This window comes from Cherax quadricarinatus, chromosome 20, assembly GCF_038502225.1.
Source record: "Cherax quadricarinatus isolate ZL_2023a chromosome 20, ASM3850222v1, whole genome shotgun sequence".
NCBI classification, from domain to species: Eukaryota; Metazoa; Arthropoda; class Malacostraca; order Decapoda; family Parastacidae; genus Cherax; species Cherax quadricarinatus.
The window spans coordinates 15,037,947-15,063,071 of record NC_091311.1 but is presented as its reverse complement, the minus strand read 5'-3'; positions in this window follow the sequence as shown (position 1 = coordinate 15,063,071).

Genomic DNA, 25,125 nt, shown 5'->3' with positions numbered 1-25,125 from the left:
TTATCATTAACCACCCGCTTGCAGCACCTACCAAATAATCTCGTTAAACCATGGCTCTCACATCATGACTCTCACACCATGACTCTCATACAATGACTCTCACATCATGACTCTCACACCATGACTCTCATACAATGACTCTCACACCATGACTCTCACACCATGACTCTCACATCATGACTCTCACACCATGGCTCTCACACCATGACTCTCACACCATGACTCTCACACCATGACTCTCACACCATGACTCTCACACCATGACTCTCACACCATGACTCTCACACCATGACTCTCACACCATGACTCTCACACCATGACTCTCATACAATGACTCTCACACCATGACTCTCACATCATGACTCTCACACCATGGCTCTCACACTATGACTTTCACACCATGGCTCTCACACCATGACTCTCACACCATGACTCTCACACCATGACTCTCACACCATGACTCTCACACCATGACTTTCACACCATGACTCTCAAACCATGACTCTCACACAACGACTCTCACACCATGACTCTCACACCAAGACTCTCACACAATGACTCACACCATGACTCTCACACCATGACTCTCACACCATGATACTCACACTATGACTCTCACACCATGACTCATACAGTGACTCTCACACCATGACTCACACCATGACTCTCATACAATGACTTTCAAACAAGGACTCTCACACCATGACTCTCACACCATGACCCTCACACCATGACTCTCACACAACGACTCACACACCACGACTCTCACACCATGACTCTCACACCATGACTCTCATGCAATGACTCACACCATGACTCTCACACCATCACTCTCATACCAAGACTCTCACACCATCACTCTCACACCATCACTCTCACACCATGACTCTCACACCATGACTCACACCATGACTCTCACACCATGACTCTCATACAATGGTTCTCACACCATGACTCTCACACCATGACTCTCACACCATGATTCTCACTCCATGACTCTCACACCATGACTTTCACACCATAACTCTCACACCATGACTTTCACACCATGATTCTCACACCATGACTCACACCATGACTCTCACACCATGACTCACACCATGACTTTCACATCATGACTCACACCATGACTCTCACCATGACGTTCACACCATGACTTTCACACCATGACGCACACCATGACTCACACCATGACTTTCACACCATGACTCACACCATGACTCACACACCATGACTCTCACACCATGACTCACACCATGACTTTCACAACATGGCTCTCACACCATGACTCTCACAACATGACTCACACCACGACTTTTACACCATGACTCACACCATGACTCACCATGACTTTTACACAATGACTCACACCATGACTCACACCATTACTTTCACACCATGACTCACACCATCACTCACTCCATGACTCACTCCATGACTCACACCATGACTCACACCATGACTCACATCATGACTTACACAATGACTCACACCATGACTCACACCATGACTCACACCATGACTTTCACACAATGACTCACACCATGACTCACACCATGACTTTCACACCATGACTTTCACACCATGACTCACACCATGACTCACTCCATGACTCACACCATGACTCACTCCATGACTCACACCATGACTCACACCATGACTTTCACACAATGACTCACACCATGACTCACACCATGACTCTCACACAATGACTCTCACACCACGACTCTCACACCATGACTCTCACACCATGACTCTCATACAATGACTCTCAAGCAATGACTCGCACACCTTGACTCTCACACCATGACACACACCATGACTCTCACACCACGACTCATACCATGACTCTCACACCATGGCTCTCATACAATGACTCTCACACCATGATTCTCACACCATCGCTCTCACACCAAGACTCTCACACCATGACTCTCACACCATGACTTACACCTTGACTTTCACACCATGACTCATACATTGACTCTCACACCATCACTCTCACACCATTATTCTCACACCATGACTCTCACACCTCGACTCTAACACCATGACTCACACCATGACATTCACACCATAACTCTCACACCTTGACTCTCACACCATGATTCTCACACCATGACTCTCACGCCATGACTCACACCATGACTTTCACATCATGACTCACACCATGAGTTTCTCACTATGACTCTTACCATGACTCACACCATGACCCACACCATGACTTTCACACCATGACTCACTCCATGACTCTCACACCATGACTCTCACACCATGACTCACACCATGACTTTCACATCATGACTCTCACACCATGACTCTCACACCATGACTTTCACACCACGACTCACACCATGGCTTTCACACCATGACTCACACAATGACTCACACTATGACTTTCACACCATGGCTCACACCATGACTTTCACACCATGACTCACACAATGACTCACACCATGACTCACACCATGACTTTCACACCATGACTCACACCACGACTCACACCATGACTCACTCCATGACTCACACCATGACTCACACCATGACTTTCACACAATGACTCACACCATGACTTTCACACAATGATTCACACCATGGCTCACACAATAACTCACACCATGACTTTCACACCATGATTCACACCATGACTCACTCCATGACTTTCACACCATGACTCACACCATGACTCACACCATGACTCACACCATGACTCACTCCATGACTCACACCATGACTCACCATGACTCACACCATGACTCACACCATGACTCACACCATGACTCACACCATGACTCACACCATGACTCACACCATGACTCACACCATGACTCACTCCATGACTCACACCATGACTCACACCATGACTCACACCATGACTCACACCATGACTCACACCATGACTCTCACACCATGACTCACTCCATGACTCACACCATGACTCACGCCATAACTCACACCATGACTCACACCATGATTTTCACACAATGACTCACACCATGAATCACACCATGACTTTCACACCATGACTCACACCACGACTCACACCATGACTCACTCCATGACTTTCACACCATGACTCACACCATGATTCACACCATGACTCTCACACCATGAGTCACACCATGACTCTCACCATGACTTTCACACCATGACTCTCAAATCATGACTCACACCATGACTTTCACACCATGACTCACACCATGACTTTCACACCATGACTCGCACCATGACTTACACCATGACTCACTCCATGGCTCACACCATGACTCACACCATGACTCACATCATGACTCACACTATGACTCACACCATGACTCACACCATGATTCACACCATGACTCACACCATGACTCACACCATGACTCACACCATGACTCACACCATGACTCACTCCATGACTCACACCATGACTCACCATGACTCACACCATGACTCACACCATGACTCACACCATGACTCACACCATGACTTTCACACCATGACTCACACCATGACTCCATGACTCACACCATAACTCACACCATGACTCACACCATGACTCACTCTATGACTCACACCATGACTCACACCATGACTCTCATACAATGACTCTTAAACCCTCACACCATGACTCTCACAACATGGCTGTCACACCATGGCTTTTACACCATGACTCTCACACCATAACTCATACAATGACTCTCAAACAATGACTCTTACACCATGACTCTCACACTATGGCTCTCACACCATGAGTCTCACACCACAACTCACACCATGACTTTCACACCATGACTCACACCATGACTCACACCATGACTTTCACACCATGACTCACACCATGACTTTCACACCATGACTCACACCATGACTCACACACACCATGACTTACACCATGACTTTCACACCATGACTCACACCATGACTCACACCATGACTTTCACACCATGACTCACACCATGACTCACACCATGACTTTCACAACATGACTCACGCCATGACTCACACCATGACTTTCACACCATGACTCACACCATGACTCACACCATGACTTTCACACCACGACTCACACCATGACTTTCACACCATGACTCACACCATGACTCACACCATGACTTTCACACCATGACTCACATTATGACTCACACCATGACTTTCACACCATGACTCACACCATGACTCACACCATGACTTTCACACCATGACTCACGCCATGACTCACACCATGACTTTCACACCATGACTCACACCATGACTTTCACACCATGACTCACACCATGACTTACACCATGACTCACTCCATGGCTCACACCATGACTCACACCATGACTCACATCATGACTCACACAATGACTCACACCATGACTCACACCATGATTCACACCATGACTCACATTATGACTCACACCACGACTCACACCATGACTCACTCCATGACTCACACCATGACTCACCATGACTCACACCATGACTCACACCATGACTCACACCATGACTTTCACACCATGAGTCACACCATGACTCCATGACTCACACTATAACTCACACCATGACTCACACCATGACTCACTCTATGACTCACACCATGACTCACACCATGACTCATACAATGACTCTTAAACCCTCACACCATGGCTCTCACAACATGACTGTCACACCATGGCTTTTACACCATGACTCTCACACCATGACTCTCACACCATGACTCTCATACAATGACTCTCAAACAATGACTCTCACACCTTGACTCTTAAACCATGACTCTCACACTATGGCTCTCACACCATGACTCTCACACCATGAGTCTCACACCACGACTCACACCATGACTTTCACACCATGACTCACACTATGACTCACACCATGACTTTCACACCATGACTCACACCATGACTTTCACACCATGACTCACACCATGACTCACACCATGACTTTCACACCATGACTCACGCCATGACTCACACCATGACTTTCACACCATGACTCACACCATGACTCACACCATGACTTTTCACACCATGATTCACAACATGACTCACAATATGACTTTCACACCATGACTCACACCATGACTTTTCACACCATGATTCACACCATGACTCACACCATGACTTTCACACCATGACTCACACACACCATGACTCACACCATGACTTTCACACCATGACTCACACCATGACTCACACCATGACTTTCACACCATGACTCACGCCATGACTCACACCATGACTTTCACACCATGACTCACACCATGACTCACACCATGACTTTTCACACCATGATTCACAACATGACTCACAATATGACTTTCACACCATGACTCACACCATGACTTTTCACACCATGATTCACACCATGACTCACACCATGACTTTCATACCATGACTCACACACACCATGACTCACACCATGACTTTCACACCATGACTCACACCATGACTCACACCATGACTTTCACACCATGACTCACACCATGACTCACACCATGACTTTCACACCATGACTCACACCATGACTTTCACACCATGACTCACACCATGACTCACACCATGAATTTCACACCATGACTCACGCCATGACTCACACCATGACTTTCACACCATGACTCACACCATGACTCACACCATGACTTTTCACACCATGACTCACACCATGACTTTCACACCATGACTCACACACACCATGACTCAGACCATGACTTTCACAACATGACTCACGCCATGACTCACACCATGACTTTCACACCATGACTCACACCATGACTTTCACACCACGACTCACACCATGACTTTCACATCATGACTCACACCATGACTCACACCATGACTCACTCCATGACTCACACCATGACTTTCACACCATGACTCACACCATGACTTTCACACCATGACTCACGCCATGACTCACACCATGACTTTCACACCATGACTCACACCATGACTCACACCATGACTTTTCACACCATGACTCACACTATGACTTTCACACCATGACTCACACCATGACTTTCACACCATGACTCACACCATGACTCACACCATGACTTTCACACCATGACTTACACCATGACTCACACCATGACTCACACCATGACTTTCACAACATGACTCACGCCATGACTCACACCATGACTTTCACACCATGACTCACACCATGACTCACACCATGACTCACACCATGACTTTCACACCGTGACTCACACCATGACTCACACCATGACTTTCACACCGTGACTCACACCATGACTCACACCATGACTCACATCATGACTCACACCATGACTCACACCATGACTCACACCATGACTCACACCATGACTCACACCATGACTCACACCATGACTCACACCATGACTCACATCATGACTCACACCATGACTTTCACACCATGACTCACACCATGACTCACACCATGACTTTCACACCATGACTCACACCATGACTCATACCATGACTCTCACACCATGACTCTCACACCATGACTCACACCATGACTTTCACTCCATCACTCTCACACCATGACTCTCACACCATGACTTTCACACCACGACTCACACCATGGCTTTCACACCATGACTCACACCATGACTCACTCCATTACTTTCACACCATGACTCACACCATGACACACACCATGACTTTCACACCATGACTCACTCCATCACTCACATCATGACTCACACCATGTCTCACACCAAGACTCACATCATCACTCATATGATGACTCACACCATGACTCACATCATGACTCACACCATGACTCACTCCATGACTCTCACACCATGACTCACTCCATGACTCACTCCATGACTCACATCAAGACTCACACCATGACTCACACCATGACTTTCACACTATGACTCACACCATGACTTTCACACCATGACTCACACCATTACTCACACCATGACTCACACCATGACTCACACCATTACTCTCACACCATGACTCACACCATGAGTCTCACACCATGACTCACACCATGACTCACACCATGACTCACACCATGACTCACACCATGACTCACACCATGACTCACACCATGACTCTCACACCATGACTCACACCATGACTCACTCTCACTTTGTAATATAATAAAATTATGAGTGTTTTCAGTATTTAAATAACGACCAGTTTGTATGTAATACAAATACATGACGTGTTACTGTATCATGTATGTAACATGTTACTGTATCATGTATGTAACATGTTACTGTATCATGTATGTAACATATTACTGTATCATGTATGTAACATGTTACTGTATCATGTATGTAACATGTTACTGTATCATGTATGTAACATGTTACTGTATCATGTATGTAACATGTTACTGTATCATGTATGTAACATGTTACTGTATCATGTATGTAACATGTTACTGCATCATGTATGTAACATGTTACTGTATCATGTATGTAACATGTTACTGTATCATGTATGTAACATGTTACTGTATCATGTATGTAACATGTTACTGTATCATGTATGTAACATGTTACTGTATCATGTATGTAACATGTTACTGTATCATGTATGTAACATGTTACTGTATCATGTATGTAACATGTTACTGTATCATGTATGTAACATGTTACTGTATCATGTATGTAACATGTTACTGTATCATGTATGTAACATGTTACTGTATCATGTATGTAACATGTTACTGTATCATGTATGTAACATGTTACTGTATCATGTATGTAACATGTTACTGTATCATGTATGTAACATGTTACTGTATCATGTATGTAACATGTTACTGTATCATGTATGTAACATGTTACTGTATCATGTATGTAACATGTTACTGTATCATGTATGTAACATGTTACTGTATCATGTATGTAACATGTTACTGTATCATGTATGTAACATGTTACTGTATCATGTATGTAACATGTTACTGTATCATGTATGTAACATGTTACTGTATCATGTATGTAACATGTTACTGTATCATGTATGTAACATGTTACTGTATCCTGTATGTAACATGTTACTGTATCCTGTATGTAACATGTTACTGTATCATGTATGTAACATGTTACTGTATCATGTATGTAACATGTTACTGCATCATGTATGTAACATGTTACTGTATCATGTATGTAACATGTTACTGCATCATGTATGTAATGTATGTAACATGTTACTGTATCATGTATGTAACATGTTACTGTATCATGTATGTAACATGTTATTGTATCATGTATGTAACATGTTACTGTATCATGTATGTAACATGTTACTGTATCATGTATGTAACATGTTACTGTATCATGTATGTAACATGTTACTGTATCATGTATGTAACATGTTACTGTATCATGTATGTAACATGTTACTGTATCATGTATGTAACATGTTACTGTATCATGTATGTAACATGTTACTGTATCATGTATGTAACATGTTACTGTATCATGTATGTAACATGTTACTGTATCATGTATGTAACATGTTACTGTATCATGTATGTAACATGTTACTGTATCATGTATGTAACATGTTACTGTATCATGTATGTAACATGTTACTGTATCATGTATGTAACATGTTACTGTATCATGTATGTAACATGTTACTGTATCATGTATGTAACATGTTACTGTATCATGTATGTAACATGTTACTGTATCATGTATGTAACATGTTACTGTATCATGTATGTAACATGTTACTGTATCATGTATGTAACATGTTACTGTATCATGTATGTAACATGTTACTGTATCATGTATGTAACATGTTACTGTATCATGTATGTAGCATGTTACTGTATCATGTATGTAACATGTTACTGTATCATGTATGTAACATGTTACTGTATCATGTATGTAACATGTTACTGTATCATGTATGTAACATGTTTCTGTATCATGTATGTAACATGTTACTGTATCATGTATGTAACATGTTACTGTATCATGTATGTAACATGTTACTGTATCATGTATGTAACATGTTACTGTATCATGTATGTAACATGTTACTGTATCATGTATGTAACATGTTACTGTATCATGTATGTAACATGTTACTGTATCATGTATGTAACATGTTACTGTATCATGTATGTAACATGTTACTGTATCATGTATGTAACATGTTACTGTATCATGTATGTAACATGTTACTGTATCATGTATGTAACATGTTACTGTATCATGTATGTAACATGTTACTGTATCATGTATGTAACATGTTACTGTATCATGTATGTAACATGTTACTGTATCATGTATGTAACATGTTACTGTATCATGTATGTAACATGTTACTGTATCATGTATGTAACATGTTACTGTATCATGTATCCTGTATGTAACATGTTACTGTATCATGTATGTAACATGTTACTGTATCATGTATGTAACATGTTACTGTATCCTGTATGTAACATGTTACTGTATCATGTATGTAACATGTTACTGTATCATGTATGTAACAAGTTACTGTATCACGTATATAACATGTATGTAACATGTTACTGTATCATGTATGTAACATGTTACTGTATCACGTATATAACATGTTACTGTATCATGTATGTAACATGTTACTCTATCATGTATGTAACATGTTACTGTATCACGTATATAACATGTTACTGTATCATGTATGTAACATGTTACTGTATCACGTTTATAACATGATAATGTAACATGTTACTGTATCACGTATATAACATGATAATGTAACATGTTACTGTATCACGTATATAACATGATAATGTAACATGTTACTGTCTCACGTATATAACATGATTATGTAACATGTTACTGTATCATGTATGTAACATGTTACTGTATCACGTATATAACATGATAATGTAACATGTTACTGTATCACGTATATAACATGATAATGTAACATGTTACTGTATCACGTATATAACATGATTATGTAACATGTTACTGTATCATGTATGTAACATGTTACTGTATCACGTTTATAACATGATAATGTAACATGTTACTGTATCACGTATATAACATGATAATGTAACATGTTACTGTATCACGTATATAACATGATAATGTAACATGTTGTCAGACTTTTATATGCATTTGAAAGTGAAAAAAGTGGCTATATTTCACTTTCCAGACCACGGTACGGGTGGTGATCGAACTCACGGCTAGTCAGTCGTAAAACTTCAGGCCAGTGCTAAGCTCCCTACCGTGTATAAACATACCTAATTAGTAGAATCTTCTTGTAGTGAGTTGGCCAAGTTACTGACGCACTGGCCTAGAGTTTTATAACTCACTTGAAATGAGTTCGAACTCCACCCGTACCTGACCTGCTGTATAAGAGGGACAGCCGGTATAGAAAACTGTTCGGTAAAAGAGAGCTGAAAAGCTCCTGTTCTTTATTATGCAAATTCTCCAACAATGATTGGGACACACAATGGACGCAGTTATATTTTAGGCCTATATGGAAAAAATCTCTTTATGGTAATCGAAAGTAATGGAAGCCAAGGTAACCTTGCTAATTATTTAACTTCATATGTTGGTGCATCTTAGCTTAAGTTGGTAACTCTATTTTATTTATAGTAATAAAAAATGAGCGCTTTTCCCATTTTCTCAAAATATAACTGTGCCCACTCGCAGAGTTATCTTAATATTGCAGTATATAAATAATAACTTCAGCTCAGCTAGATATTATTAGTTATTCTTGGGGACTGGTTCTCTCTGGATTAAAGCATCAACAACTACAGAGAACACAACATGTGAAACACATTTCCAAGCTGTGAACAATATATTCACATGTCTAGTTTACATAAACTTATTCATTTTAGATGCTGGTTAAATTTATACAAAGCACCGTTATAGAGGGTGACATTAAACGTCCACTGGACGGGAGTGAAACACAACGAACTTGACGTGTTGTTGGTTATAGACAAGCACACATGAAGGTCCCTCACCTCACACCACAGTCAATAATGTCTGCACACTACTTACCTAATCTCTAATAAGAAAAAAATTCCTAATTCAATATTATGTATCTGAAGAGGAAATAAATTATGTCTCCTCAAGATATACATTCTGAGAGATGTATTTTTCTCAGCGTGTATACTCAGTGACACAGGTGAGGTGGACTGCTCAGTGACACAGGTGAGGTGGACTGCTCAGTGACACAGGTGAGGTGGACTGCTCAGTGACACAGGTGAGGTGGACTGCTCAGTGACACAGGTGAGGTGGACTGCTCAGTGACACAGGTGAGGTGGACTGCTCAGTGACACAGGTGAGGTGGACTGCTCAGTGACACAGGTGAGGTGGACTGCTCAGTGACACAGGTGAGGTGGAATGCTCAGTGACACAGGTGAGGTGGAATGCTCAGTGGCACAGGTGAGGTGGACTGCTCAGTGACACAGGTGAGGTGGACTGCTCAGTGACACAGGTGAGGTGGACTGCTCAGTGACACAGGTGAGGTGGACTGCTCAGTGACACAGGTGAGGTGGACTGCTCAGTGACACAGGTGAGGTGGACTGCTCAGTGGCACAGGTGAGGTCGTTTACTCAGTGACACAGGTGAGGTGGACTGCTCAGTGATACAGGTGAGGTGGACTGCTCAGTGACACACAGGAGGTGGACTGCTCAGTGACACAGGTGAGATGGACTGCTCAGTGACACAGGTGAGGTGGACTGCTCAGTGACACAGGTGAGGTGGACTGCTCAGTGACACAGGTGAGGTGGACTGCTCAGTGACACAGGTGAGGTGGAATGCTCAGTGACACAGGTGAGGTGGAATGCTCAGTGGCACAGGTGAGGTGGAATGCTCAGTGACACAGGTGAGATGGACTGCTCAGTGACACAGGTGAGGTGGACTGCTCAGTGACACAGGTGAGGTGGACTGCTCAGTGACACAGGTGAGGTGGACTGCTCAGTGACACAGGTGAGGTGGAATGCTCAGTGACACAGGTGAGGTGGAATGCTCAGTGGCACAGGTGAGGTGGAATGCTCAGTGACACAGGTGAGGTGGAATGCTCAGTGACACAGGTGAGGTGGAATGCTCAGTGACACAGGTGAGGTGGAAGGCTCAGTGACACAGGTGAGGTGGACTGCTCAGTGACACAGGTGAGGTGGACTGCTCAGTGACACAGGTGAGGTGGACTGCTCAGTGACACAGGTGAGGTGGGTTGCTCAGTGACACAGGTGAGGTGGACTGCTCAGTGACACAGGTGAGGTGGACTGCTCAGTGACACAGGTGAGGTGGACTGCTCAGTGACACAGGTGAGGTGGACTGCTCAGTGACACAGGTGAGGTGGACTGCTCAGTGACACAGGTGAGGTGGACTGCTCAGTGACACAGGTGAGGTGGACTGCTCAGTGACACAGGTGAGGTGGACTGCTCAGTGACACAGGTGAGGTGGACTGCTCAGTGGCACAGGTGAGGTGGTTTACTCAGTGACACAGGTGAGGTGGACTGCTCAGTGATACAGGTGAGGTGGACTGCTCAGTGACACACAGGAGGTGGACTGCTCAGTGACACAGGTGAGGTGGGTTGCTCAGTGACACAGGTGAGGTGTACTGCTCAGTGACACAGGTGAGGTGGGTTGCTCAGTGACACAGGTGAGATGGACTGCTCAGTGACACAGGTGAGATGGACTGCTCAGTGACACAGGTGAGGTGGACTGCTCAGTGACACAGGTGAGGTGGGTTGCTCAGTGACACAGGTGAGGTGTACTGCTCAGTGACACAGGTGAGGTGGGTTGCTCAGTGACACAGGTGAGATGGACTGCTCAGTGACCAGGTGAGGTGGACTGCTCAGTGACACAGGTGAGGTGGACTGCTCAGTGACACAGGTGAGGTGGAATGCTCAGTGACACAGGTGAGGTGGGTTGCTCAGTGACACAGGTGAGGTGTACTGCTCAGTGACACAGGTGAGGTGGGTTGCTCAGTGACACAGGTGAGATGGACTGCTCAGTGACCAGGTGAGGTGGACTGCTCAGTGACACAGGTGAGGTGGACTGCTCAGTGACACAGGTGAGGTGGACTGCTCAGTGACACAGGTGAGGTGGAATGCTCAGTGACACAGGTGAGATGGACTGCTCAGTGACACAGGTGAGGTGGACTGCTCAGTGACACAGGTGAGGTGGACTGCTCAGTGACACAGGTGAGGTGGACTGCTCAGTGACACAGGTGAGGTGGAATGCTCAGTGACACAGGTGAGGTGGAATGCTCAGTGGCACAGGTGAGGTGGAATGCTCAGTGACACAGGTGAGATGGACTGCTCAGTGACACAGGTGAGGTGGACTGCTCAGTGACACAGGTGAGGTGGACTGCTCAGTGACACAGGTGAGGTGGAATGCTCAGTGGCACAGGTGAGGTGGAATGCTCAGTGACACAGGTGAGATGGACTGCTCAGTGACACAGGTGAGGTGGACTGCTCAGTGACACAGGTGAGGTGGACTGCTCAGTGACACAGGTGAGGTGGACTGCTCAGTGACACAGGTGAGGTGGAATGCTCAGTGACACAGGTGAGGTGGAATGCTCAGTGGCACAGGTGAGGTGGAATGCTCAGTGACACAGGTGAGGTGGAATGCTCAGTGACACAGGTGAGGTGGAATGCTCAGTGACACAGGTGAGGTGGACTGCTCAGTGACACAGGTTAGGTGGACTGCTCAGTGACACAGGTGAGGTGGACTGCTCAGTGACACAGGTGAGGTGGAATGCTCATTGACACAGGTGAGGTTGAATGCTCAGTGTCACAGGTGAGGTGGAATGCTCAGTGACACAGGTGAGGTGGAATGCTCAGTGATACAGGTGAGGTGGAATGCTCAGTGACACAGGTGAGGTGGAATGCTCAGTGACACAGGTGAGGTGGAATGCTCAGTGACACAGGTGAGGTGGACTGCTCAGTGACACAGGTGAGGTGGAATGCTCAGTGACACAGGTGAGGTGGAATGCTCAGTGGCACAGGTGAGGTGGAATGCTCAGTGACACAGGTGAGGTGGAATGCTCAGTGACACAGGTGAGGTGGAATGCTCAGTGGCACAGGTGAGGTGGAATGCTCAGTGACACAGGTGAGGTGGACTGCTCAGTGGCACAGGTGAGGTGGAATGCTCAGTGGCACAGGTGAGGTGGAATGCTCAGTGGCACAGGTGAGGTGGAATGCTCAGTGGCACAGGTGAGGTGGACTGCTCAGTGACACAGGTGAGGTGGACTGCTGAGTGATACAGGTGAGGTGGACTGCTCAGTGACACAGGTGAGGTGGGTTGCTCAGTGACACAGGTGAGGTGGGTTGCTCAGTGACACAGGTGAGGTGGACTGCTCAGTGATACAGGTGAGGTGGACTGCTCAGTGACACAGGTGAGGTGGGTTGCTCAGTGACACAGGTGAGGTGGGTTGCTCAGTGACACAGGTGAGGTGGACTGCTCAGTGATACAGGTGAGGTGGACTGCTCAGTGACACAGGTGAGGTGGGTTGCTCAGTGACACAGGTGAGGTGGACTGCTCAGTGATACAGGTGAGGTGGACTGCTCAGTGACACAGGTGAGGTGGGTTGCTCAGTGACACAGGTGAGGTGGACTGCTCAGTGATACAGGTGAGGTGGACTGCTCAGTGACACAGGTGAGGTGGACTGCTCAGTGATACAGGTGAGGTGGACTGCTCAGTGATACAGGTGAGGTGGACTGCTCAGTGACACAGGTGAGGTGGGTTGCTCAGTGACACAGGTGAGGTGGACTGCTCAGTGATACAGGTGAGGTGGACTGCTCAGTGACACAGGTGAGGTGGACTGCTCAGTGACACAGGTGAGATGGACTGCTCAGTGACACAGGTGAGGTGGACTGCTCAGTGACACAGGTGAGGTGGAATGCTCAGTGACACAGGTGAGGTGGAATGCTCAGTGGCACAGGTGAGGTGGAATGCTCAGTGACACAGGTGAGATGGACTGCTCAGTGACACAGGTGAGGTGGACTGCTCAGTGACACAGGTGAGGTGGACTGCTCAGTGACACAGGTGAGGTGGACTGCTCAGTGACACAGGTGAGGTGGAATGCTCAGTGACACAGGTGAGGTGGAATGCTCAGTGGCACAGGTGAGGTGGAATGCTCAGTGACACAGGTGAGGTGGAATGCTCAGTGACACAGGTGAGGTGGAATGCTCAGTGACACAGGTGAGGTGGAAGGCTCAGTGACACAGGTGAGGTGGACTGCTCAGTGACACAGGTGAGGTGGACTGCTCAGTGACACAGGTGAGGTGGACTGCTCAGTGACACAGGTGAGGTGGGTTGCTCAGTGACACAGGTGAGGTGGACTGCTCAGTGACACAGGTGAGGTGGACTGCTCAGTGACACAGGTGAGGTGGACTGCTCAGTGACACAGGTGAGGTGGACTGCTCAGTGACACAGGTGAGGTGGACTGCTCAGTGACACAGGTGAGGTGGACTGCTCAGTGACACAGGTGAGGTGGACTGCTCAGTGACACAGGTGAGGTGGACTGCTCAGTGACACAGGTGAGGTGGACTGCTCAGTGGCACAGGTGAGGTGGTTTACTCAGTGACACAGGTGAGGTGGACTGCTCAGTGATACAGGTGAGGTGGACTGCTCAGTGACACACAGGAGGTGGACTGCTCAGTGACACAGGTGAGGTGGGTTGCTCAGTGACACAGGTGAGGTGTACTGCTCAGTGACACAGGTGAGGTGGGTTGCTCAGTGACACAGGTGAGATGGACTGCTCAGTGACACAGGTGAGATGGACTGCTCAGTGACACAGGTGAGGTGGACTGCTCAGTGACACAGGTGAGGTGGGTTGCTCAGTGACACAGGTGAGGTGTACTGCTCAGTGACACAGGTGAGGTGGGTTGCTCAGTGACACAGGTGAGATGGACTGCTCAGTGACCAGGTGAGGTGGACTGCTCAGTGACACAGGTGAGGTGGACTGCTCAGTGACACAGGTGAGGTGGAATGCTCAGTGACACAGGTGAGGTGGGTTGCTCAGTGACACAGGTGAGGTGTACTGCTCAGTGACACAGGTGAGGTGGGTTGCTCAGTGACACAGGTGAGATGGACTGCTCAGTGACCAGGTGAGGTGGACTGCTCAGTGACACAGGTGAGGTGGACTGCTCAGTGACACAGGTGAGGTGGACTGCTCAGTGACACAGGTGAGGTGGAATGCTCAGTGACACAGGTGAGATGGACTGCTCAGTGACACAGGTGAGGTGGACTGCTCAGTGACACAGGTGAGGTGGACTGCTCAGTGACACAGGTGAGGTGGACTGCTCAGTGACACAGGTGAGGTGGAATGCTCAGTGACACAGGTGAGGTGGAATGCTCAGTGGCACAGGTGAGGTGGAATGCTCAGTGACACAGGTGAGATGGACTGCTCAGTGACACAGGTGAGGTGGACTGCTCAGTGACACAGGTGAGGTGGACTGCTCAGTGACACAGGTGAGGTGGAATGCTCAGTGGCACAGGTGAGGTGGAATGCTCAGTGACACAGGTGAGATGGACTGCTCAGTGACACAGGTGAGGTGGACTGCTCAGTGACACAGGTGAGGTGGACTGCTCAGTGACACAGGTGAGGTGGACTGCTCAGTGACACAGGTGAGGTGGAATGCTCAGTGACACAGGTGAGGTGGAATGCTCAGTGGCACAGGTGAGGTGGAATGCTCAGTGACACAGGTGAGGTGGAATGCTCAGTGACACAGGTGAGGTGGAATGCTCAGTGACACAGGTGAGGTGGACTGCTCAGTGACACAGGTTAGGTGGACTGCTCAGTGACACAGGTGAGGTGGACTGCTCAGTGACACAGGTGAGGTGGAATGCTCAGTGACACAGGTGAGGTTGAATGCTCAGTGGCACAGGTGAGGTGGAATGCTCAGTGACACAGGTGAGGTGGAATGCTCAGTGATACAGGTGAGGTGGAATGCTCAGTGACACAGGTGAGGTGGAATGCTCAGTGACACAGGTGAGGTGGAATGCTCAGTGACACAGGTGAGGTGGACTGCTCAGTGACACAGGTGAGGTGGAATGCTCAGTGACACAGGTGAGGTGGAATGCTCAGTGGCACAGGTGAGGTGGAATGCTCAGTGACACAGGTGAGGTGGAATGCTCAGTGACACAGGTGAGGTGGAATGCTCAGTGGCACAGGTGAGGTGGAATGCTCAGTGACACAGGTGAGGTGGACTGCTCAGTGGCACAGGTGAGGTGGAATGCTCAGTGGCACAGGTGAGGTGGAATGCTCAGTGGCACAGGTGAGGTGGAATGCTCAGTGGCACAGGTGAGGTGGACTGCTCAGTGACACAGGTGAGGTGGACTGCTGAGTGATACAGGTGAGGTGGACTGCTCAGTGACACAGGTGAGGTGGGTTGCTCAGTGACACAGGTGAGGTGGGTTGCTCAGTGACACAGGTGAGGTGGACTGCTCAGTGACACAGGTGAGGTGGAATGCTCAGTGACACAGGTGAGGTGGGTTGCTCAGTGACACAGGTGAGGTGGGTTGCTCAGTGACACAGGTGAGGTGGACTGCTCAGTGATACAGGTGAGGTGGACTGCTCAGTGACACAGGTGAGGTGGGTTGCTCAGTGACACAGGTGAGGTGGACTGCTCAGTGATACAGGTGAGGTGGACTGCTCAGTGACACAGGTGAGGTGGGTTGCTCAGTGACACAGGTGAGGTGGACTGCTCATTGATACAGGTGAGGTGGACTGCTCAGTGACACAGGTGAGGTGGACTGCTCAGTGACACAGGTGAGGTGGAATGCTCAGTGACACAGGTGAGGTGGACTGCTCAGTGACACAGGTGAGGTGGGTTGCTCAGTGACACAGGTGAGGTGGACTGCTCAGTGATACAGGTGAGGTGGACTGCTCAGTGACACAGGTGAGGTGGACTGCTCAGTGACACAGGTGAGTTGGACTGCTCAGTGACACAGGTGAGGTGGACTGCTCAGTGACACAGGTGAGGTGGACTGCTCAGTGACACAGGTGAGGTGGAATGCTCAGTGGCACAGGTGAGGTGGACTGCTCAGTGACACAGGTGAGGTGGACTGCTCAGTGACACAGGTGAGGTGTACTGCTCAGTGACACAGGTGAGGTGGACTGCTCAGTGACAAAGGTGAGGTGGACTACTCAGTGACACAGGTGAGGTGGACTGCTCAGTGACACAGGTGAGGTGGACTGCTCAGTGACACAGGTGAGGTGGACTGCTCAGTGACACAGGGGAGGCGGACTGGCTCAGTGACACAGGTGAAGTGGACTGCTTAGTGACGCAGGGGAGGTGCGTTGCTCAGTGACACAGGTGAGGTGGGTTGCTCAGTGATACAGGTGAGGTGGACTGCTCAGTGACACACAGGAGGTGGACTGGCTCAGTGACACAGTTGAGGTGGACTGCTCAGTGACGCAGGTGAGGTGGACTGCTCAGTGATGCAGGGGAGGTGGACTGCTCAGTGACGCAGGTGAGGTGGGTTGCTCAGTGACACAGGGGAGGTGGACTGCTCAGTGATACAGGTGAGGCGGACTGCTCAGTAGCAAAGGGGAGGTGGACTGCTCAGTGATGCAGGGGAGGTGGGTTGCTCAGTGATGCAGGGGAGGTGGGTTGCTCAGTGACACAGGGGAGGTGGACTGCTCAGTGACACAGGTGAGGTGGACTGCTCAGTGACACAGGGGAAGTGGACTGCTCATTGATGCAGGGGAGGTGGACTGCTCAGTGACACAGGTGAGGCGGACTGCTCAGTGACACAGGTGAGGTGGACTGCTCAGTGACACAGGGGAAGTGGACTGCTCATTGATGCAGGGGAGGTGGACTGCTCATTGATGCAGGGGAGGTGGACTGCTCAGTGACACAGGTGAGGCGGACTGCTCAGTGACACAGGTGAGGTGGACTGCTCAGTGACACAGGGGAGGTGGACTGCTCATTGATGCAGGGGAGGTGGACTGCTCAGTGACACAGGTGAGGCGGACTGCTCAGTGACACAGGTGAGGTGGACTGCTCAGTGACACAGGGGAAGTGGACTGCTCAGTGACACAGATGAGGCGGACTGCTCAGTGACACAGGGGAGGTGGACTGCTCAGTGACACAGATGAGGCGGACTGCTCAGTGACACAGGTGAGGTGGACTGCTCAGTGATGCAGGGGAGGTGGACTGCTCATTCATGCCGGGGAGGTGGACTGCTCAGTGACACAGGTGAGGCGGACTGCTCAGTGACACAGGGGAGGTGGACTGCTCAGTGACACAGGTGAGGCGGACTGCTCAGTGACACAGGGGAGGTGGACTGCTCATTGATGTAGGGGAGGTGGACTCTTTGGTGACGAAGGTCACACCAAAACCACCTTTGATATAATAAGTTGGTTAATGACACCTGAGATCTCTATGACGTCATGATATCTTTAATATCTAAAGTTTCTTAAATTAGTTACAGAAGTGATATTTTGTATATAGAAATGAAATACGTTGTAGTGTCACGGAATAAATTTATACTTGGGCCAAATTGGCTCTACAGCATCACCAAGCAAGGCCACGTGGTTTACTAATTAACAATTTACTTAAATGTGCAAAAAAAAAAATGTATGAAGCTGAGAGGCGGGATGGAGGGAGGAGTGAGAACAGTGCTACACGGTGCTGCTCACTGTGATGGAGGGAGGAGTGAGAACAGTGGTACACGGTGCTGCTCACTGTGATGGAGAGAGGAGTGAGAACAGTGCTACACGGTGCTGCTCACTGTGATGGAGGGAGGAGTGAGAACAGTGCTACACGGTGCTGCTCACTGTGATGGAGGGAGGAGTGAGAACAGTGCTACACGGTGCTGCTCACTGTGATGGAGGGAGGAGTGAGAACAGTGCTACACGGTGCTGCTCACTGGGATGGAGGGAGGAGTGAGAACAGTGGTACACGGTGCTGCTCACTGTGATGGAGGGAGGAGTGAGAACAGTGCTACACGGTGCTGCTCACTGTGATGGAGGGAGGAGTGAGAACAGTGCTACACGGTGCTGCTCACTGTGATAAAGGGAGGAGTGAGAACAGTGCTACACGGTGCTGCTCACTGTGATGGAGGGAGGAGTGAGAACAGTGCTACACGGTGCTGCTCACTGTGATGGAGGGAGGAGTGAGAACAGTGCTACACGGTGCTGCTCACTGTGATGGAGGGAGGAGTGAGAACAGTGCTACACGGTGCTGCTCACTGTGATGGAGGGAGGAGTGAGAATAGTGCTACACGGTGCTGCTCACTGTGATGGAGGGAGGAGTGAGAACAGAGCTACACGGTGCTGCTCACTGTGATGGAGGGAGGAGTGAGAACAGTGCTACACGGTGCTGCTCACTGGGATGGAGGGAGGAGTGAGAACAGTGCTACACGGTGCTGCTCACTGGGATGGAGGGAGGAGTGAGAACAGTGCTACACGGTGCTGCTTACTGGGATGGAGGGAGGAGTGAGAACAGTGCTACACGGTGCTGCTCACTGTGATGGAGGGAGGAGTGAGAACAGTGCTACACGGTGCTGCTCACTGTGATGGAGGGAGGAGTGAGAACAGTGCTACACGGTGCTGCTCACTGTGATGGAGGGAGGAGTGAGAACAGTGGTACACGGTGCTGCTTACTGTGATGGAGGGAGGAGTGAGAACAGTGCTACACGGTGCTGCTTACTGTGATGGAGGGAGGAGTGAGAACAGTGGTACACGGTGCTGCTTACTGTGATGGAGGGAGGAGTGAGAACATTGCTACACGGTGCTGCTTACTGTGATGGAGGGAGGAGTGAGAACAGTGCTACACGGTGCTGCTCACTGTGATGGAGGGAGGAGTGAGAACAGTGGTACACGGTGCAGCTTACTGTGATGGAGGGAGGAGTGAGAACAGTGGTACACGGTGCTGCTTACTGTGATGGAGGGAGGAGTGAGAACAGTGCTACACGGTGCTGCTCACTGTGATGGAGGAAGGAGTGAGAACAGTGGTACACGGTGCTGCTTACTGTGATGGAGGGAGGAGTGAGAACAGTGGTACACGGGGCTGCTTACTGTGATGGAGGGAGGAGTGAGAACAGTGGTACACGGTGCTGCTTACTGTGATGGAGGGAGGAGTGAGAACAGTGGTACACGGTGCTGCTTACTGTGATGGAGGGAGGAGTGAGAACAGTGGTACACGGTGCTGCTTACTGTGATGGAGGGAGGAGTGAGAACAGTGCTACACGGTGCTGCTTACTGTGATGGAGGGAGGAGTGAGAACAGTGGTACACGGTGCTGCTTACTGTGATGGAGGGAGGAGTGAGAACAGTGCTACACGGTGCTGCTTACTGTGATGGAGGGAGGAGTGAGAACAGTGGTACACGGTGCTGCTTACTGTGATGGAGGGAGGAGTGAGAACAGTGGTACACGGTGCTGCTTACTGTGATGGAGGGAGGAGTGAGAACAGTGGTACACGGTGCTGCTTACTGTGATGGAGGGAGGAGTGAGAACAGTGGTACACGGTGCTGCTTACTGTGATGGAGGGAGGAGTGAGAACAGTGCTACACGGTGCTGCTTACTGTGATGGAGGGAGGAGTGAGAACAGTGGTACACGGTGCTGCTTACTGTGATGGAGAGAGGAGTGAGAACAGTGGTACACGGTGCTGCTTACTGTGCTGGAGGGAGGAGTGAGAACAGTGCTACACGGTGCTGCTTACTGTGATGGAGGGAGGAGTGAGAACAGTGGTACACGGTGCTGCTTACTGTGATGGAGGGAGGAGTGAGAACAGTGGTACACGGTGCTGCTTACTGTGATGGAGGGAGGAGTGAGAACAGTGCTACACGGTGCTGCTTACTGTGATGGAGGGAGGAGTGAGAACAGTGCTACACGGTGCTGATCACTGGGATGGAGGGAGGAGTGAGAACAGTGCTACACGGTGCTGATCACTGTGAAGGAGGGAGGAGTGAGAACAGTGGTACACGGAGCTGCTTACTGTGATGGAGGGAGGAGTGAGAACAGTGGTACACGGTGCTGCTCACTGTGATGGAGGGAGGAGTGAGAACAGTGGTACACGGTGCTGCTTACTGTGATGGAGGGAGGAGTGAGAACAGTGGTACACGGTGCTGATCACTGTGATGGAGGGAGGAGTGAGAACAGTGCTACACGGTGCTGCTCACTGTGATGGAGGGAGGAGTGAGAACAGTGGTACACGGTGCTGCTCACTGTGATGGAGGGAGGAGTGAGAACAGTGGTACACGGTGCTGCTTACTGTGATGGAGGGAGGAGTGAGAACAGTGGTACACGGTGCTGCTTACTGTGATGGAGGGAGGAGTGAGAACAGTGCTACACGGTGCTGCTTACTGTGATGGAGGGAGGAGTGAGAACAGTGGTACACGGTGCTGCTTACTGTGATGGAGGGAGGAGTGAGAACATTGCTACACGGTGCTGCTTACTGTGATGGAGGGAGGAGTGAGAACAGTGCTACACGGTGCTGCTCACTGTGATGGAGGGAGGAGTGAGAACAGTGGTACACGGTGCAGCTTACTGTGATGGAGGGAGGAGTGAGAACAGTGGTACACGGTGCTGCTTACTGTGATGGAGGGAGGAGTGAGAACAGTGCTACACGGTGCTGCTCACTGTGATGGAGGAAGGAGTGAGAACAGTGGTACACGGTGCTGCTTACTGTGATGGAGGGAGGAGTGAGAACAGTGGTACACGGGGCTGCTTACTGTGATGGAGGGAGGAGTGAGAACAGTGGTACACGGTGCTGCTTACTGTGATGGAGGGAGGAGTGAGAACAGTGGTACACGGTGCTGCTTACTGTGATGGAGGGAGGAGTGAGAACAGTGGTACACGGTGCTGCTTACTGTGATGGAGGGAGGAGTGAGAACAGTGCTACACGGTGCTGCTTACTGTGATGGAGGGAGGAGTGAGAACAGTGGTACACGGTGCTGCTTACTGTGATGGAGGGAGGAGTGAGAACAGTGCTACACGGTGCTGCTTACTGTGATGGAGGGAGGAGTGAGAACAGTGGTACACGGTGCTGCTTACTGTGATGGAGGGAGGAGTGAGAACAGTGGTACACGGTGCTGCTTACTGTGATGGAGGGAGGAGTGAGAACAGTGGTACACGGTGCTGCTTACTGTGATGGAGGGAGGAGTGAGAACAGTGGTACACGGTGCTGCTTACTGTGATGGAGGGAGGAGTGAGAACAGTGCTACACGGTGCTGCTTACTGTGATGGAGGGAGGAGTGAGAACAGTGGTACACGGTGCTGCTTACTGTGATGGAGGAGGAGTGAGAACAGTGGTACACGGTGCTGCTTACTGTGATGGAGGGAGGAGTGAGAACAGTGCTACACGGTGCTGCTTACTGTGATGGAGGGAGGAGTGAGAACAGTGGTACACGGTGCTGCTTACTGTGATGGAGGGAGGAGTGAGAACAGTGGTACACGGTGCTGCTTACTGTGATGGAGGGAGGAGTGAGAACAGTGCTACACGGTGCTGCTTACTGTGATGGAGGGAGGAGTGAGAACAGTGCTACACGGTGCTGCTCACTGTGATGGAGGGAGGAGTGAGAACAGTGCTACACTGTGCTGATCACTGTGATGGAGGGAGGAGTGAGAACAGTGGTACACGGTGCTGCTTACTGTGATGGAGGGAGGAGTGAGAACAGTGGTACACGGTGCTGCTCACTGTGATGGAGGGAGGAGTGAGAACAGTGGTACACGGTGCTGCTTACTGTGATGGAGGGAGGAGTGAGAACAGTGGTACACGGTGCTGCTCACTGTGATGGAGGGAGGAGTGAGAACAGTGCTACACGGTGCTGCTCACTGTGATGGAGGGAGGAGTGAGAACAGTGGTACACGGTGCTGCTCACTGTGATGGAGGGAGGAGTGAGAACAGTGGTACACGGTGCTGCTTACTGTGATGGAGGGAGGAGTGAGAACAGTGCTACACGGTGCTGCTTACTGTGATGGAGGGAGGAGTGAGAACAGTGGTACACGGTGCTGCTTACTGTGATGGAGGGAGGAGTGAGAACAGTGGTACACGGTGCTGCTTACTGTGATGGAGGGAGGAGTGAGAACAGTGCTACACGGTGCTGCTTACTGTGATGGAGGGAGGAGTGAGAACAGTGCTACACGGTGCTGCTCACTGTGATGGAGGGAGGAGTGAGAACAGTGCTACACTGTGCTGATCACTGTGATGGAGGGAGGAGTGAGAACAGTGGTACACGGTGCTGCTTACTGTGATGGAGGGAGGAGTGAGAACAGTGGTACACGGTGCTGATCACTGTGATGGAGGGAGGAGTGAGAACAGTGGTACACGGTGCTGCTTACTGTGATGGAGGAAGGAGTGAGAACAGTGGTACACGGTGCTGCTCACTGTGATGGAGGAAGGAGTGAGAACAGTGCTACACGGTGCTGCTCACTGGGATGGAGGGAGGAGTGAGAACAGTGGTACACGGTGCTGCTCACTGGGATGGAGGGAGGAGTGAGAATAGTGGTACACGGTGCTGCTTACTGGGATGGAGGGAGGAGTGAGAACAGTGCTACACGGTGCTGCTTACTGGGATGGAGGGAGGAGTGAGAACAGTGCTACACGGTGCTGCTCACTGTGATGGAGGGAGGAGTGAGAACAGTGGTACACGGTGCTGCTTACTGTGATGGAGGGAGGAGTGAGAACAGTGCTACACGGTGCTGCTTACTGTGATGGAGGGAGGAGTGAGAACAGTGCTACACGGTGCTGCTCACTGTGATGGAGGGAGGAGTGAGAACAGTGGTACACGGTGCTGCTTACTGTGATGGAGGGAGGAGTGAGAACAGTGGTACACGGTGCTGCTTACTGTGATGGAGGGAGGAGTGAGAACAGTGCTACACGGTGCTGCTCACTGTGATGGAGGGAGGAGTGAGAACAGTGGTACACGGTGCTGCTTACTGTGATGGAGGGAGGAGTGAGAACAGTGGTACACGGTGCTGCTTACTGTGATGGAGGGAGGAGTGAGAACAGTGGTACACGGTGCTGCTTACTGTGATGGAGGGAGGAGTGAGAACAGTGGTACACGGTGCTGCTTACTGTGATGGAGGGAGGAGTGAGAACAGTGGTACACGGTGCTGCTTACTGTGATGGAGGGAGGAGTGAGAACAGTGCTACACGGTGCTGCTTACTGTGATGGAGGGAGGAGTGAGAACAGTGGTACACGGTGCTGATCACTGTGATGGAGGGAGGAGTGAGAACAGTGCTACACGGTGCTGCTTACTGTGATGGAGGGA